Here is a 16,463-nt window from a genome sequence, read left to right as displayed (position 1 = left end):
ATCTGAGAGAGAGGAGGTAACTGGTAGAAGGAGGACCTGGATGAGGGAAAAAGGAACTGCATAAAAATGCAAGGTAGATAGTTAGGTTATCCTCAGGAAGAGGGTCCTTCACAGAATGTTGAGGAAAAAAAAAAAAAACTATGATCGATAATTCTGTGATCTTTGATCTATTGTTTTTTATACCAGTGAGATCTTGACTAACCTCATTTGAAGGATACAAAGAGATGAGACATGATTTAAGTTGCTTTGAAAACTTCTGAGAAAGAAGTTAGAAAAGCCTGATTTAAAATAGTTGAATATCAGACTGGATAGTTCTTGCAGTACAAGTTGACAAGAAAATGAAATATGAACTAAAAGATAGCAATTTGGTTGACTTAAACTAGTTGAAAGATTACACCCAAATTGTGATTGTTCATTCTTTCATTTGTTCATCACTCATTGACTGGCAAGGAAAATGTGGAGAAGATTCACAAAAGATATGCTCTAATTTACAAAAATCATATAGAAAGAAAAGTTCAGCCTCACTTTGGCTGCACATCTCATCTTCCAGGGGAAGCCATTTGGTTTTCACTCCTTCTGCACCATCCTGATTCATCCCTACTTCCCAGGAATTCTACCCCAGAGAGGAGCAATTATTGATACTGGGCAGGAAACAATTTGTCCATTGTGTAAGGAGTCAGAGGTTAAAGGATCTTTTGTAATCATGTGAATATGCAATTTTAGAACTGTGTCCCTAGTACAGTAAAATGAGCCTGGAGCTACATTCCATGGGGGAAAGTGTCTCTGTTCCAGTGAGATTAACTAAGAATAGGGTCACATTTTGTAAAGTACTTAAACTTCCAGACAAGAAAAAAATATATAAATTCTTGCAGTTCATAGTCTCACCAGGACCAAAACTTTTTTCTTAAATCTGCTTAGTAGTAGACATCTGCATTTTCCTGGCCTTCCCTTTAAACTTACCTCTCGTTTGTGGAATTATCTGAAAATGCTCTGGTGGCCACAGTAAGCACTCAACAAGAATTCAAGGATTCAGGGCACTCTCACTCTTAGTATTAATCCAAAATAAATGCAAATTAAAACAGCAAGATATCTTTTGGTCTCTCACATTGGCAAATATTTAAAATAAAGATATGCGGTGTTGATGAGGGTGTGGGGGCACAGATATGCTCCTAACTGCTGGTAGGAGTGTAAATTAGCTCAATCATTCTGAAGAGTAGTTTGACAAGCTGTATCAAAAGCTTAAAAAAAAAAACCCATGAGGCATTCCACTTCTAAGAATTAATCCTAATAGGATAATTCTAGGTGTGCTCAAAGATTTATCCATATGCATATTCATTGGAACATTGTTTAATAGGAGAAAAATTGGAAATAAGCTAAATGCTCAATAATTGAGAACTATTTGAATAAACTGTGTTATATCCATACTGTGGAATACAATGAAGACTCTCAAATGCTGCTGTAAAATGACAAGGAGAAAAATAATATGAAATGGGAAAATTATTAGAGATTAAGAAACAAATCAACAAAATTCAACATGAAGGCTTGGTCATTTATTTACTAAACCAACTGTGAAACAATTGTCTTAGAGACAATCAGGGAAATTTGTATACTGACTAGATATTTGATTATATTAAGAGTTATTTAAATGATTTTGGGAGATAACAGCATTGTGCTATTGTGCCTTAAAAAAAAAAAAAGAATCTTTTAGAAATACATCCTGAAGAATTTACTAATGAAACAAAGTGATGCCTGGGATCTGCTTGAAAATAACCCACTGTGGGGAGTGGAAATTAGATGGGGACATTGATAAAACATAATTGGCTAAATGATGATAATTGAGTTGCTGGTAGGCACATAGAGATTTATTATGCTATTTTCTCTCTTTTTGCATATGTTTGACATTTTTATAATGAAAAAATTATCCAGTTTTTGAGTAATTATTCAAGATATTTTCACAATGCTGTTACTGGAAAAATATGTGAACGGGGGGCCTCCCTGGTGGCACAAGCGGTTAAATCGCAGTACTATGATGCGATCCACAGTCACTGCAGCACGAGTTCAATCCCCAGCCAGGGAGCTGACACACATGGCGCAGCAGACCTCTCCTGTCTGGTCTGCTGCTCACCTCAGCAGTGTATTTCAGTCAGTCTGCCTGTTCTGCTCCCCACTCTGCCACCGGTGAATCCTCTCAGCCACTGCACCTCTGGCCTGTACCCCGGTTCTTGTATGCAAAAATAAATCTTTAAAAAAATATGTGAACTGGATATATGGTATAAGCCAATGTTTTGGTGTGTATGTGTGTGCATGCACACACACAGAGGTATAGGTAACTAAATGACTAAAGCTCCTTAGAATATTAGTAATAATTATCTGTTTAGTCTTTTTTTTAAAATTTATTTATTTATGCATACAAGAACTGCGGTACAGGCCAGAGGTGTGTGTGGTGAGAGGATTCACCAGAGACAGATTGGGGAGCAGAACAGGAAGACTGAAATACACTGCTGAGGGGAGCAACGGGCGAGACAGGAGAGGTCTGCTGTGCCATGTGGGTTGCTATTGGCCAGTGGGGGATCAAACTCCTGCTGCAGTGCCTGGTGATAGCTTGATGGTGCTGTCATTAACTCCTGCACCACCAGGGAGGCTCTCATGTAACATAATTTTTTATGATACTTCCAGAAGAGCTACCTGCAAAAGGGTTAATTGTTTAAAATCTTAATACTGTAATCTTTTGCAGTAACTGATAAGAAAAGGAAATATAAAGTCTCTGAGCAGTGTTAATGTCAGAAATTACAAAATGTTTATGCAGATTTTTGCAGAAAAGTTGGCATGCTCAGTTTCTCTAGGCTCCAGTTTTCAGAAGTTCTTCCTCTAATATTTGAAAGTTTGCAAAGTTGTTTGCATCCAAACTCCCTTTCTGAAATGGCAGCTTATCCAAAATTGCTCACAGAGTTTTACTGCCATTTAAAATAGTTAATCCAAAGCCTGATTCAGAAGATTTGGTTCATTCATATGGCCAAAAATATCTTCCAAGGATTCTATGAATAAATCTTTCTCTGATAAGTGTTCTGAGAATGGGCTTTCAATTCACTCTCAAAAAGTGAATTTTTTTCCTGAAATTCAATGAAGCACTCTAAATATCTTTTTTTCTAGAAAACTAATAAAATTCCATATAAGAGAGTAACTTAATGTTAGAACTTAACTTTTTTTTTTTAATATAAGTCTTTGCAAGGTAGTAATTTAAGGTGCTGGTTCTGATGTTCAATCAACCTTTATGACATTAGACCCTAATTTTTCCAGGATTGGGCACAGTTTGCAGACTTTGAATCCTGACATAGGAAGAAATGAGTCCAGATGGATTAGGTAGATCCTTTTTTCTCTAACACCACTGATCTGCAGATAGGAGTTAATGTTGTTCCATGTGGGCACAAAGTTATGGACATTTTCTGCCAGTAGAAATTGGTTGGCAAGGACTGTTGTCCAAGGTTCACAGATCTTAACAACCTATGCAGTTTTGAAAAGGTTTCTTGCCAAATGAAAATGAACACCCTGTAGCCCTAAGAACCATCCCTAGTTTTGTCAGTTGTGTGTGGATCATGGACAGTTGGCTCCCTGTCTTCTGTTACCTCTAATGTTCTAGAAGGATGCCACTAATTCCACAGTGACAGGAGAACTGATGCTGCTTTTTTCATCCAGGCAAAACTGAAAACCCACTCCAAAATTTCAATGGCATGTGATTTAAATCTCAATATTCACAATGTTTAGCTTGGCCATGTGATAACAAATCTGATAGACTTTTTCAAAACAAAACTTTTGTGCTGAACAATTTGACTTTCAGTTGATTTCAAGTCTTTGAAGGTCAAGTTTTGAGCTCATGCAAAATATGTCAACTGTCTGCTCACTCTTTTAGATCAAAGAAAGTAAAATAGATGGCTGGTTTATGAGCCCTCTGCTTCCCCCTGAAAACGACCCTTGTAGAAACTACTCCTAAATCACACACAGTGATGTAAAACCATGTTACTCACTAAAACATGGATGCAATTTAAAAAAGGAAGAGATTCTATTTAATGATGAGGAAATGCACTTTTTCTTAGCTTAGGCATTTTTTCATTAACAAAGATGATGACCACAGTGTTAACAGTTGGACATATTTTCATTAATTTCTAATAATGGAAACATATACTACACCCCAAAATAAAGCTAATGTGCTGATCCTATGTTCAGTAATCATGCAGTTATGATCATTTGCCTTAATTTTTTTAGAGTAAGATATTCACATTAGCATTGTTTTTATCAGAGGGGATTCTTCTCTTATAAAAGACTTTCAAATTACATGAACTAAGTAAAAAATATACATTTTTTATTTATTGGTCCCTGAGATTTGAGGATCCTTCATCTAATTGCTATTGCTCTTACATATATAAATTATATGTAATTATAATATATCTCATATATATATAATTCTCTCTATATACATATGTACACAATTCTATCAAGATAAAGTCCTAGACTCTCTGATCCCAGATGCTTTGATTGGGCATTATTAGTTATCAGTGAATATTTATTGAATTGAATTTTAATTGCAAAAAAAAAAAGGAGCCATGAGGAGGGGGCATCTAATAAAATCACGAGGGTAACTTCGACCTTATCTCTATGAAGGTACTTAGATTGTACAGGAAAATGTTGAAACTTCAAGTTTTTGTTAATTTATTTAAAAAGCACTGACCCCAGCAAAATCAGAGCACACAGCTCTTGTGGGAAGGGGAGATGGTAGAGCTATGGAAGAATGCAGAGAATGGGGAAGGTATTTTGAAAGTAGATTTCAGAGCTCTCCATATCCGTAATGGCCCCTCCCCCAGAGGCCATTTATTAAGCTGATAATATTTTCTAATTGCAAAATCTGGAAATGTGCAATTATTTTCCAACCCAGAGAGTTCTGCCTCTTCTTCATGCCTAAATTTCTCTTGCAAGCTAAATAGTTGACACCATCGCTTATATCTCTTTTCCTAGGCCTAACTGTTTGTACCTACAAGAAGCCACTGGGCACTGTCAACATTCTGACAGGTGAGCTCCCCAGCCAAAGCCACTGGATCATCAGGTATGATTCTTTATTCCTGTACCTGTGCTTGGCAGTTTTGCCAAATGTTTGCTGTTGTAAAATATGGGGCCATTTCCCTGCCACTGATGATTTCCTCAACTCATTTCAAGCCAATGCCAACAGTTTCTTTGCTATTCCTTCAGTCCTTGCCAACAGACTTCTTTCACTTCTCAAGCCTCCATCTGCTGCCCAGTTCTAAAGCCAGTCCTACGTGTTTTGGGTTTTGTTACAGCTACACCACACTTCCAGTAGCATTCTCTCTCTTCAGTTAGCCTAATAATGTATAACAACAAGCCAAAGATTTTGTGGCTTAAAATGATGATTGAATGTGTCTTGTGATTCAGAGGATGGGCAGTTCTGATCTCACCTGGTCTCACTCTGGCTGAGTTCAGCTGTTGATTTGGTGGAAAACTATTTAAGCTGGGATGACTGAGCCTCTCTTGACAGTGGTCTTTCATTCTCAAGAAGCTTTAACTGGGTTTCCTCATATAGTATTGGCAGCATTCCAGGAGGATAAACCTCTATGGACTAGTGTTTATCGGTCCTCAACAATGGTCATATTTGTTGATATCTATTGGCTAAACAAGTCACATAGCTAAATAGAGAGTCAGTTCAGGTGGGGGCTGCAAAAGGGTGAAGATATCAGGAAGCATGTTTAATTGGGAACCATTAATCAACAATTACCATGTGAACTATAAAGATAAAAATGAAAAAGTAAGCAAATTGAATGAGCAATGGCGACCTTTGAGGGGAAATGATAGGCATAGTATACACGTTAAAGAGAATGAAGAAAACTAAAAAACAAATAAAAAAAACAGAAATTAAGGATAATTAAAGGTAAATAATTCAAGAAAAGTTTTCTGAAAAATAAGGATAAGCTACACATTGAAAAGTCACTAAGAGCAAAGTTATTAAGAATTGTCAATATGGAAACACAATTTAGGTAAAAATGAAAGAAATACTTTAATGAGAGGAATGATAAATATAAAGTAGCCGAGGAAAGTATAGTATGGATAAGAGAACAAAAAATGGCTAAGTGAGGCACCCCAACCAAAAGATGAAGCCGGTGTAGATGTGGTAGACACATGTCCCAGTTACCATGGTTTCTGCCTATTGCTCCATAAACATAAATCAACTTAAATAGTGACCTTTCACTCTCAAAATGTGGTTTGGAGAAAATTTTATGATCACCATTGTTTTAAGAGAAAGAAAATAAAATTTCCAAAAGACTGTCTGATAGAATAATAGTCAATGCTAGGAAACAATGAAGAGCACCTACATATATTCCAGAAGGATAGAATTAGACTGTTAGTGTTGAACTTAATGTAGCATTATAGACATGTTGATTCTCAATGATGCGTACCTCGAACTTATATGTCATCAAGCTATGTTGCTACAGTAAAAGGAGAGTGAGCCAAGACATTTAAATACACACAATATTTTTTCACATTTAAATGCTACAAAAATTTGATATATAGACTATTTAAGTTAAAAGATGTTATCTCTTTCAATATTTTAACTAAGGGGTGATACCAAAATGAAGGGACAAAAAGTATTGCATAAAAACGTAAGCAGTATCCACTATAATGTAAAATACTAACCTTTTTATGTGTCAGAAGAACTACGTGAAATACAAGGAAAACATACTTCATAAATAAACATACACAAAATAAATATGACATTTGCAGGAAATATCTATCATACTGATAAATACAAATGAGCTTAACTCATATGTTTAAAGGAAGTAGATTTTCTATAGATGACAAAACAAAATTCAACTCTCATTTATATAAGACACACTTAGCACAATGTGGCTCAAAAGGACCAAAAGAAAATCAAGGAAAGTATTATTACCTATATCAGGTCAGTGCAAAGACAGAGAAAGCAGGGTTGTGGCATTAGTTTCAGATGAGTTAGAACTTAGGACAAAGCTCATTATCTGACCCAAGAATAACAGTATATATCAATGTGAAGTGGTGTCACTCACAATAAAAATCTAGAAGTTATGAACACCCATATACCAAATAGCATAGCAGTAGCTTTCATAAATCAGACATATAGATTAAAAATATGCATAAATATACTAAGAGGCTTCTAGTCACTTGTCCTAGACCTGTACAGAGAAAATAGAAACACACTTAAGCAAGAAGATGTTTATGAAACTCATTTCTTTTAAATTAAGCTCATACCATGTGAGCCACTAAATATTTTTCTAGAGCATCAAGAAAGCCCTTAGGTATCCAAAAATTATTCTAATACAATAAACCAGACATGATAACAAGATTTTAAAATTTCTATAATCTCTCCCAAATATTCCTATATTAAAGATGAAAACAAAAGAACATTCAGTCTCAGAATTTCCAGAAAACAAAAATAAAACAACTTGTGGGACAGAGTTAAATCATAGCTCAGAGGAAAATTCATAGCCTTAAAACACTTGAATCAATAAAAAAAGAATGAAAATTAACTAAACATGGGAATAAATATATTAGAAATGGAAGAATAAAAACTTTTCCACATTTTAATATTTATATTCTTTAAAATATAAACATCATTTGTAATGAAATACACTTGGTTAAGCATTCTCAGAATCCAATCAGAGTACACTGATCTGATTCAGAAATGAGTAGGCCTGGGGAATTTTAGGAAAAGGTCAAAATTGCAAATTTGTTTTCTTTCATCTGTGGAGGAACTCACCAAAAGTCATTCCAAACACTCCCGGATTCTCATTCTTAATTAAAAGCCTGCTTTGGGATTAGACTTTAATAATTCAAAAGCAAGTCCAGTTCTTTAACTTTATTACAGTACATCAAATGCTGTATTTGGAGACAAACGTGAAAATGGTCAAATATTAAACATTTATGTACATTTTGTATATTAGGTATATTTTGAACAAGGGAAATCTTTTAGTTAAACATTTTTCTCCATTTTTAATAGAAAAGTGTCACTCTACATTGAACATTCCTAAAGTCATGTATCTAACAAAAGCTACTTAGTGAACTTAATATGTTTGAATTAACTTTTTCAAAGGAAATTGTCCCCCACAACTGCTGTGTTTATTCTTAGAATATGTTGTTCCAATACCTGGATGTCAGTCCTTTCTCTCTGATTATCAGAATGACACCTCTTCTTGAAGGACTATTCAGATGTCTTTTTGTGCAGGAAACTTTTCCAGACTAGCTGAGGATACACTGAATTCTCATTCCCTGATCACTGCCATCAATTCTATACTGTGATTCCTACAATTCTATCCAATGCTTTCTGAACAATCTGGCAATTTTAGAATTTAAAAATGTCTCCTCCTTTGCAAGTCATTGCTTAGGGTGTCTCAATTCCAGTCAGAGCTATGATGCCATTGGTGTAAACTGTGCTTTTTCTGGTTGGTTCAGGTGAAATTTGTAGGCTGCTAAGGGGCACAAGAAATCAAACTCCCACTGTGTTTTTTCTCCCTCTTGGTGAAAACGACTGTATGTTGTGAATAGCTTTGTTATTTGGTGGTCTGGTGATTGTCATGTGTAATGAAGAGAGAGAAAATACTTTAAGGAAATTGGGAACTTGTCCAAAAAAGGAATTAAGTATCAAAAATTTCAAAATTTCCCAAGTGTTAAACCTATCTGCTTTTATGTATGGATCTATATATTTTTTTTCATTTTCTCCCTATAAATGTGAGCACTCCTTTTGGAGAAGAACTGTGTCTGAAGATTATACTCATTACAATATTTCATATAGTCTTAGGTATACAGAAATTTCCAGAACTAAATTATTATAAACAGTAGATTTCTTTTTAAGTTGTGGTAATATATACCTAACACAAAACTTACCTTAACCACTTTTAACTTTAGAGTCACTTCTATTAAAAAGTATTCTTCTTGAAGGCAGTACAAATTATACATGAAAGGTTAAATGGATTATTCACAGAAATACAGGTTCCCTCTCCTGCTCTCAAAAGTTGCTTCTGTACTATGTGATGTCTCAAAATTCTAGATTTTAGGCTCAAGGAATGCATTTTTTTTTTTTGTTTTTTTTTTTTCCATTTTTTTTTGTTTTTTTTTTTTTTAAATATTAATTTTATTTTTATATTCCCCCATACAATTGCAAACGCCCCATTCTGACCCCAATCCTTCCCCTCCCGCCCCCACCCCCCAAAAAGTGTCTCTGGTTCATAGTTTTTTGTTGATTTTGATTTTCTTTCTTAATTCATTTTCCTGGTCCCTTATTTAAGTTTTCTAGATTCTGCTATGAGTGAGACCATCCGGTATTTTTCTTTTTCTTTTTGGCTTATTTCGCTGAGCATGATCCCTTCCAGTGCCATCCATGTTGCTGCAAATTGCATGTGTTTTATCTTTTTTGAATGCTGAGTAATATTCCATGGTGTATATGTACCACATCTTCTTGATCCAGTCATCTATTTTGGGCATTGGGTTGTTTCCAAAGCTTAGCTATTGTAACAGTGCTGCTATAAACATAGGGGTGCAGGTGCTCTTTGGAATTGATGTTTCTGTGTCCTTTGGGTAAATACCTAGGAGTGGAATTGCTGGATCATATGGAAGCTCTATGTTTAGTAGGTCCAGAAATCTCCACACAGCTCTCCATAGTGGTTGACCAGTTTGCACTCCCACCAACAGTGCAGAAGATTCCTTTTTCTCCACACCCTCGCCAACATTTGTTGTTGCTAGTTTTTTTAATATGTGCCATTCTCACTGGTGTAAGATGGTATCTCATGGTAGTTTTGATTTGCATTTCCCTGATTACAAGTGATGTTGAACATTTTTCATATGTCTGTTGGCCATTTGCATTTCCTCTTCAGAGAAGTTTCTTTTTAGCTCTTCTGCCCATTTTTTGACTGGATTATTTTCTTTGTTGTTGCTGAGTCTCATCAGCTCTTTGCAGATTTTTGTGATCAGTCCTTTATCATTAGTGTTGGGTGCAAAAATGTTCTCCCAGTTGGTGGGGTTTCTCTTTGTTTTTGTTATTGTCTCTTTTGCTGTGCAGAAGCTCTTTAATTTGATGTAGTCCCAGCTGTTTATCTTTCTCTTCACTATCACTGCTTTGGGTGATGTGTCTGTAAAGATGTCTTTGATGTGCAAATCCCGTAGTGTTTCGCCTATATTTCCTTCTATGTATTTTATGGTTTCAGGTCTTATGTCTAGTTCTTTAATCCATTTTGAGTTGATTTTTGTGTATGGTGTGAGGTAGTGGTCAAGCTTCATTCTTTTGCATGTAGCGACCCAGTTTTCCCCAGCACCATTTATTGAACAAACTTTTTGCTCCAATGCATAGTCTTTGCTCCTTTGTCAAAGATTAGTTGACCATAAATCTGTGGGTTTATTTCTGGATTTTCTATTCGATTCCATTGGTCTGTATGTCTGTTCTTGTTCCAATACCATGCAGTTTTGATGATTATGGCTTTGTAGTATAGTTTGAAGTCTGGGAGTGTGATGCCTCCATTTCCTTCTTTTTTTTTCAGTAGAGCTTTGGCTATTCGGGGTTTTTGGTGATTCCATATGAATTTCATCAATAATTGTTCTATTTCTTTGAAGAATGCATTGAGATTTTGATTGGAATAGCATTGAATCTGTATATTGCTTTTGGTAGGATGGCCATTTTAATAATGTTTATTCTTCCAATCCATGAGCAGGGGATGTCTTTCCATTTCTTTGTGTCTTCTTCTATTTCTTTTAACAGTGTTTTATAGTTTTCTTTGTATAGGTCCTTTACCTCTTTTGTTAGATTTATTCCCAAATATTTGATTTTTTTTGTTTCGATTAAAAGGGGTGGTTTTTTTGATTTCTTCTTCTTCAGATTTATTGTTTGTGTATAGGAAGGCTACTGACTTTTGCGTGTTGATTTTGTATCCTGCCACTTTACTGAATTGATTGATGAGTTGAATTAGTTTTTCTGTGGAGATTTTGGGGTTCTCTATGTATATTATCATATCATCTGCAAATAGTGATAGTTTGACTTCTTCTTCTTCCTATTTGGATTCCTTGGATGTCTTTCTCTTGTCTTATTGCTCTGGCTAGGACTTCCAGTATTATATTGAAAGCAGTGGTGAGAGTGGACATCCTTGTCTTGTTCCAGATCTTAATGGAATTGCTTTCAGCTTTTCACCATTGAGAATGATACTGGCTGTTGGCTTGTCATAGATGGCCTTTATGATGTTGAGGTATGTTCCTTGTATCCCAAGAATTTCAAGGGCTTTTATCATGAATGGGTGTTGCACTTTGTCGAAAGCTTTTTCAGCATCTATTGATATTATCATATGGTTTTTATATTTCTTTTTGTTGATGGTGTTGGATAACGTTGATTGATTTTCGGATGTTAAACCATCCTTGTGCCCCTGGAATGAATCCAACTTGTCGTGGTGAATTATCTTATGGATACATTGTTGGATTTGATAGCTAAAATTTTATTGAGGATTTTTGCATCAGTGTTCATTAGGGAGATTGGCCTATAGTTTTCCTTTTTTGTGTTGTCCTTATTCGGTTTGGTATTAGTGTAATATTGGCTTCATAGAACGTGTTTGGTATTGTCCCTTCCTTCTCAATTTTTGGAAGAGTTTGTGAAGGATAGGCACTAATTCGTCTCTGAAATGTTTGGTAGAATTCATTTGTAAATCCATCAGGTCCTGGGCTTTTGTTTTTGGGAAGGTTTTTAATTACCATTTCAATTTCGCTGCTTGTAATTGGTCTGTTTAGGTGTTCTATTTCTTCTTTATCTAGCTTTGGGTGATTGTAGAGTTGTAGGAATTTGTCCATCTCCTCTAGATTGTTGAACTTGTTTCCATATAACTGTTCATAGTAGTTACTGATTATTCTTTTGATTTCTGCTGTGTCCGTTGTGATTTCTCCTCTTTCATTTATGATTCTGTGTATTTGTGCTTTCTCCCTTTTTTCCTTTGTGAGCCTGGCTAGGGGTTTGTCTATTTTATTTATTTTTTCAAAGAACCAGCTCTTGGTTTCATTGATCTTTTGGATTGTTTTTTTTAGTTTCAATTTCATTTATTTCTGCTTTGGTTTTTATTATTTCTTTTCTTCTACTGGTTCTGGGGTTTTTTTTGTTTTGTTCTTTTCTAGATCTTTGAGCTTCGAGATTAGGTTGTTTTCTTTGAGTTCTTTCTTGTTTTTTGATGTGAGCTTCTATTGCTTATATTTTATTTTTCGCTTACTGCTGTTGCTGCATCCCATACATTTAGGATATTGGTGTCCTCCTTGTCATTCAATTCAAAGAATTTTTTAATTTCTTCTTTGATCTCCTCGTTAGTCCAGTGGTCTTCCAGTAGTGTGGCTTTTAATTCCATGAGGTAGGAGAGAGTTCCTTGCCTTCTTTTTATGATTTATTTCTAGTTTGATGCCTTCGTGGTCAGAAAAGATGGTTGGTATGATTTCAATCTTGGTGTATCTGTTGATGTTTGTCTGTTGTCGTGCCAGTATGTGATCGATCCTGGAGAATGATCCGTGTGCGCTTGAGAAAAATGTGTACTCCGTTTTTTTTGGGTTTAGTGTTCTATAGATGTCTGTTAAGCCCAAATGCTCTAGGTCCTTATTTAGAGCTTTAGTTTCTTTACTTATTTTTTTGTCTTGTTGATCTATCCATTGTTGATAGTGGTGTGTTGAAGTCTCCACTACAATGTGTTTTCTCTGATGTCTGTTTTCAGAGAGGACAACAGTTGTCTGATATATTTGGTGCTCTTTCGTTTGGTGAGTATATGTTAATGAGTGTTATTTCTTCTTGAAGTATTGTCCCCTTAATCATAATGTAGTGACCATTGGGTCTCTTTTTATTTTTTTGAGTTTGAAGTCTGTTTTATCTGATATAAGTATAGCTGTTCCTGCTTTCTTTTTGGCCCATTTGCTTGTAGGATTGTTTTCCATCCTTGACTTTGAGCCTATTTTTATCTTTTGTAGCTAAATGTTGTTCCTGGAGACAGCAAAAGGTTGGGTTTTGTTTCTTAATCCAGGCTGCAACTCTGTGTCCTTTTATTGAAGAGTTTAGTCCATTTAACATTTAGAGTTAATATTGATATGTTAGCATCTGTATTTGCCATTATGTTTGTCTTTCCTTTGATTTTATTTATTTATTCTTTTAATAACTTTTTTTTTTTTTTTGGTCTTCTTTCGTTGTTATTCGTCCCTCTGAGGTTCTGGCTTAGGATTCCTTGTAGTATTTTTGGAGTGGGGGTTTAGTCGCAATGAAATTCCGGAGTTTCTCTTTGTCTGGGAAGGTCCATATTTTTCTTCATGGAGGAAGAGAGCTTTGCGGGATAGAGTATTCTTGGTTGGCATCTGTTTTTTGGAGTCTGTTGACTATGTCCTCCACTCTCTCCTTGCCCGTAGTGTTTCTTCAGAGAAGTCTGATGTCAGCCTGATTGGTTTTCCTTTGAATGTTATCTGTTTCTTCCCCTCTTGTCAGCTTCATTATTTTTTCCTTGTCCTGGATTCTTGGGAGCTTTACTATTATGTGTCTTGCTGTGTTTTTTCCTTTCGTCGTGGAAGTTTGGTGTTCTTCTTGCTTCTTGTATATCAATTTTCAGCTCCTCTTCTCATTTGGGAAGTTCTCTTCAATTATATCCATGAATATTTTCTCTGTTCCTCATCTCTCTCCTCTCCTTCTGGAATTCCTATAACTCTTATATTTCCTTTCCTCATGGAGTCAGATAGTTTCCCGAAGTCTTCTTCATTCTTTTTTTCCTTCGTACTTCTCTTTCCTTTTCTGTTTTGGTTCTTTTATTTCTGTGTCTTCAAGATTACTTATTCGTTCTTCCATTTCATCTATTCTGCTTTCATTGCTTTCCCAGAGTTCTTTAGTTCCTCCATTAATTCTTTGATCTCCTGCATTTCTCTACTTCCCTCTTTAGGGACTCAATTTCCTTCTTCTGATCTATCACTTTTTTTAATCATGGCAATTTTTAATTCTCTTTCTGGAAGGCTCAGAAGTTCTTCCAAGTTGCTGTCGTTGCAATCTGGGGAGTGGTTTTCTTTTTGTGGGTGCTTCTTTCCTGAGGAGTTGTTAGGTTGCGTGTGGTTCTTCTATTCCTACTGTCTGTTTTCTAATTTGTCGTATGCGTTGGGACACTGTGTTGCTCGGACTGACTGACATCTTGGGTGAACTTCTCCGCTCCCCTCTGGCTCTTCCAGGAGCATCTCTGTCTTCTGGGGGAGCTTTCTGCTGGTTTAGGCAGTTTTTTACTGAAGAAGTGTCCCTGTTCTCAAATGCGAAGCGGGATGCAGTCCCTGCGCCTCTGGTTCAGGGCACACTCTTCTGCGCACCCGGTCTGCCCCGGACGTGGGTGCCTGCTCCCTCTGTGGGCTCAGACTGCTGGTCGGAAGGGGCCTGGCGTGGGATAACTTCCAGCTGGCCACTGGGTCTCCAGAAACCTTCTGCCCTTTTCAAGCAGTCTTAAGAAATGTCCTGTTTTTATAGGGTGTTAGTGACTTTTTTTTTCCTGGTCGCTAGGTGGCGCCAAGAGATCTCTCTATTGTCTTGGGGGGCTGTTTTTTCGCTCCCCCACCCCGTGGGACAGAGAGAGCGGAATGGTAGGGTACACCTCAAGCTTTGGGGTGCTGTGTCTGCCTTGTGCCCCACCGTCGTGGAGAAACCACGCCCCGAATTTTCGTGCCCCCGGGTCTCAGTTCAAAGCCCTCAGTTCCAGGACGCGGGCTGTAGCCCAGTTCAGTGGCGTGGGAATGGCGCCTTTTGCACCGCTCCCGTGCCTGGGCGCCTGGGTTCCTGCTCACTCAGGGAGGGACCTTCACCTCAGTGAGGACCTCCGTGCGTCTCCCCGCAAGCCTAGGTCGTCTCCCCGCGCCTAGGTCGCAGGCGCGGGGACCTGGGCAGCCGCGATCCCGGTCTGCACTTGCTTTTCAAGCTCCCCGAAGTGCGCTGCTTTCCCGCGCAGCTTACCGGCAGCCCGGGCTGTGTGCGCGTCTCCCGGGTCTTTGTTCTTCTCTAATGGCGCCCGGAGCCGTTCCCTCACCGCAGCGGCGGGATCCTGCAGGGTTCGCCTCAGCTCCCGTTCATGGGGTGTGGTGGCTGCAATAGTTCCTTTCCACTCACAGTCCCGCTTGCTGCCTCGTTTTTTTTGTTGGCCGTTTTGGTTTGTTGTTTCTCTCTCTCTGCGGGTCGGAGAGTGCCGCCTCTGTGGGCGGGGGAGGGGAGCAGGGTTCTGCGCTTCCCTCCCCTGTCCTCATTTTTTGGCACTTTATTCTTCGGGCAGTTCGCTGGGCGTCAACCGTTTTAATCTTCCGTGTCCCAGTTCTCACTGGGACCTGCGCTTTTCCTCCCTATTCAGGTTTTTTAATGGGAGATTACTCGCAGCGTCTCCTCGCCGCATGTGCTCCGCCCCTCCTCAAGGAATGCATTTCTTAAGTGCTGAAAAGTAGTCACATCACTTGGTGAGTAGTAGTATTTATTCAAAGAGGTGTACAATAAATAGTAACAGAGAAACTAGTGGGTGACTCACATGGAGTTATTTAAAGCCCACTGGTATATGCCAATGGGAACCCACCTCTCTTCTTTGAGGCCAACTTCCTTAGAAGAAAACAGACTTTTTGTCCCTGCAACTGTTTGTATCTCCCATCATCTCAAGCATTTACATTCACAAGAAGGTTCTGGGATTCTATAGTAATCTTTTTTATTCTTTCCTTTTTTGTGTTTAAATGGCTCTTAAGAGCTATGCTTTCTCAGTTTCTGCTTTTTTTCCCCTCTGCTTTTATTTCAGAGTTAGCTCAGTGTAGTTAGTAGTAGTTGTCAAGACGTGAGAGAATTACGCTGTAAAAGACTTTTTTTCCTCTTAACCTTCCTTTTCACATCAGCTGGTTCCATAGTTAATAAATTTTAAACTGTGAAAACTGTTTTGATCAATATGTATTTTTGGTTTTCCATAAACATGCTGATTTTATTACTTATGGAAACTATTAAGAACACATTGTGTAGGATTTCTTACAATGTCCCAAGTGAATTCTTTATGTTTGCAGAGATTGTCCTATTTACTGGTTATGAGAATCTTGTATTTTTATTTTCACAAAATAAAGATGTGGGTATTGTTTAAAAAAAAAAAACAGTTTAATGCCCTTACATTCATGCTGATAAATAATGGTTAGAAATACAGCAAGCTCTCTATTATCAAGATAAACAGGTAATTTTACACCTACCCCTGGCATCACAGGTGGTGCATAGGGGTGCCTGTAGGTGGCAGCAAGAATGTTGCAAATTGTACCTACAAAATAATACCAACAGCATAATTAAAACGAAAGGACAAATTAAAAATAGCTTCATTGTCATGTTCAAAGTACTGTATATTTAGCTTCAGGCAACAGATTTATTCTAAAGACAAAAAAAAACAAAAAAGAGCAGGCATGACGTGCAT

General features: G+C 37.2%; 1 long non-coding RNA gene across 1 annotated transcript in view; it reads left to right on the top strand.

The window, feature by feature from the left end:
* The window catches only part of LOC129146857 (uncharacterized), a 195,928-nt gene that overhangs the window by 71,137 nt on the left and 108,328 nt on the right, over positions 1-16,463 (top strand). The window contains exon 2 of the long non-coding RNA XR_008554141.1: positions 5,008-5,095. This is a non-coding gene — a long non-coding RNA (uncharacterized LOC129146857). The remainder of the gene's footprint in view (positions 1-5,007; positions 5,096-16,463) is intronic.

This window comes from Talpa occidentalis, unplaced genomic scaffold, assembly GCF_014898055.3.
Source record: "Talpa occidentalis isolate TD23 unplaced genomic scaffold, MPIMG_talOcc4v2.1 talOcc4.5, whole genome shotgun sequence".
Lineage (NCBI taxonomy): Eukaryota > Metazoa > Chordata > Mammalia > Eulipotyphla > Talpidae > Talpa > Talpa occidentalis.
The sequence above is the reverse complement of the archived record's forward strand: the minus strand, read 5'-3'. Positions and strand labels throughout refer to the sequence as shown.